The sequence below is a fragment of the Archocentrus centrarchus genome, chromosome 18 (genome assembly GCF_007364275.1).
Source record: "Archocentrus centrarchus isolate MPI-CPG fArcCen1 chromosome 18, fArcCen1, whole genome shotgun sequence".
In the NCBI taxonomy this organism is placed as follows: Eukaryota; Metazoa; Chordata; class Actinopteri; order Cichliformes; family Cichlidae; genus Archocentrus; species Archocentrus centrarchus.
In genome coordinates this window covers 12,983,559-12,986,081 of record NC_044363.1, presented here as the reverse complement: position 1 = coordinate 12,986,081, position 2,523 = coordinate 12,983,559, and the positions used below count along the sequence as shown (strand labels likewise).

The following is a 2,523-nucleotide window of genomic DNA, read 5'->3' as shown; positions in this document are numbered from 1 at the left end:
CAATGAACGGTCAATTTGCTCCGGTTGTCAGCTTCTTTTTTCTTTCTTTAAAGTTCTTTGACCATGCAGACTGTGGAAGCTTATCCCTCACATATTTACTTGAATCTGTTGCAAGCCAGCTCCAAAAAAGAAGCTTGTTTTATTCAATAAAGGCCATGAAGTTCTGAAGGTTTTTGTTTTCTGCGGTTATCTTGTCCCTTGTTATTGTCATTGTTGCTTATTATTTTAATTATTTCCATTCAAGTTTGCCTTGTGTTTCTCTGTGGACTTAAAGGGCTACAGAATTTGTGCTAAAAGTTGATCAAACTTGCTTATCTCTTTAATCGGGATGCAGGGGATTTCTGGACCTATACCAATGTTTAAGTTAATCTTATAGTGTTGTGTGATGATGCGATAAAACAATTAAATTTTAGATGCACTTAATAAAATGCATCAGTAAATGCCATCTTATTTGGTGATAGGCCTGCATCGATTGGTACATCTGGTATATAACCAGCGTTCTGCAATAGTCCAAACATCCCACCTAATTCAAGTAGACCTGTTTCTCTATTAGATCTATTAGAGTGGCTTTGCATGGTTCACAGTCCAAAATAAATCAGTCTTGGTGCAGCCCCTCACTTCATCCACTGTCTGAAACGAGCTGTTTTAATCCAGCTTTCGTCTGATTGGCTGCCCGTCATAAGCAATAGGTCTGAGCAGCGGTTGTAGTGGGGCTTCTGAGTCTGAGATGACCAAATTAGGTATATTCACTTTCGTCTGACATCATACAGATCCAAGGGTAGAAGAGGTGGTCTGAAACAGAGCGTTTAGAGCTAGGTGAAGCCTGAGGGATTGGTTGCACCTACACTGACCTCAGTGTTTTGAAAGTTTGTCAGTATCCAAGTTTGTAACAGTATAAATAAGACAGAGGTCTACTTTTAACACTTTCTCTTTTAGGAATGACACAAAGCTAAAGCTTTCCATTTACATGAAGGCACAAGTGGATGGAGATGAAGAAAAATACCACGTCTTCCACAGTCTGCAAAGATCCTTCATTACTTACAGTTTGGAATCAGATTAAGCTTCCTTACATCCTTTAATTAGTAAATGTGTAGCTTCTATTTTCTGCAGCCCGTGAGCTACTCTGATTAACCCAAACATTTAATACCATGTTCACTCTTTCCCAACACCCCGGCTCTGTTTTTAGGCTTGTGTGAAGACGGGCCTCTCAGAGTGTAAAGTTCATGTCTGCGGAGGTTAACGCGAACAGTCGGTCCAGATCATCGGCAGATCTCATGAATACCCAAAAAATGCTGTTTAAAGATTTTTAAGCCTGTGATGTGTCTTATATGAACAAGTACAGATATTTTTCTTTGCCCCCCCCCCCCCCCCCCCCCCCTTTTTTTTTTTTTTTTTTTTTTTTTTTTTTTTTTTTTGAGCGAACGAAGAATTAAATGGAATAATTGAATAATGCTGCAGTGGCCTGTAGAGACAAGACTTTTTTTTTTCCTTTTTTTATGTTTGATAAATGTTTTTTGTGTACTCACTATACAGCGATGTGTTGCTTTTGGGTTTTAATGCTAAATGGTAGAGCTACATATTTTATTTCCCTCTTAATTTATTTGAGAAATGTTAATGTCAGACTTTGTCACAACTGAATTAATTTACACAGAATCTGTGTTTATTTTGGCAACAACTCAACCTCAAAACTGTCCTCAGTGTTTTCATGTTTAGGGTGGAGAATTAAGAATGAAATAAGATATAGATCTCCTTGCAGAAAAGACTTAGGGTATGGCATCATTATGCAAACTTTTGTTTCTTTTTTCCTCTAATCTTTTGATTTATATTCTAGTTTACAGAGGGAAGAATTCATCTTATTCTTGGTGGTTTTGTTATATCGGGGCTTCTCTGAATACAAAGCGATACAAAGGTAGGGTTTTTTTTTTTTTGTTTTTTTAAGAGTACATAGGCATTTTTGCAGTTATTTGTATAAAGAAATGGGTTACAACCTGCCTGGTGTTTATTTTTTGTAACTATATCACAGTTTTTTGTTTTGTTTTTTTGCTGCTGTGTAGTACAGTTAACAGTTGGAAATGCTGTCAGTGGTGAACTAAGAGGACGGAAAGGATGATTGCCCCGGTATCAGGCGCGGGTCAGAAAAATCCCACTCTTACCCTGCTACCTGTGTTCTTATTTTCCAAGTTGAATGCTGTTGTTCATTAGCTTTACAGGAAGGAGTTTTAAAAATTTTACCGTGGAGGTGTGTATCCTTCGTATGTGCATTATTTTTCAGCGACATATGTCCTGTATGCGAAAAAGAATAGAAAAAAGAGAGAGAGAAATGGTGGAAATGCTCCTTGTGTAAATAAGGAAAACTTGAGTTGTCGCTTTTTTCATGTTATGATTGGCGCCTCAGATGGTGCCCCCCCCCCCCCCCCCCCTTTTTTTTTTTTTTTTTTTTTTTTTGGTTTTTACTTTTCTCTTTTTTTTCCTCACAGAGGGAAAGGGGGGGGTCGGAGGGGTACTCAGAGGCGATTTGAGCAT

General features: G+C 38.0%; 1 long non-coding RNA gene across 1 annotated transcript; it reads left to right on the top strand.

Moving 5' to 3' along the window:
* Window positions 1-1,429: 1,429 nt before the first annotated feature.
* LOC115797466 (uncharacterized) lies at window positions 1,430-2,309 on the top strand. Its single transcript, XR_004021416.1, has 2 exons — window positions 1,430-1,909; window positions 2,060-2,309. It is a non-coding gene; the product is annotated as an uncharacterized LOC115797466 (long non-coding RNA).
* The last annotated feature ends 214 nt before the right edge of the window (window positions 2,310-2,523 follow it).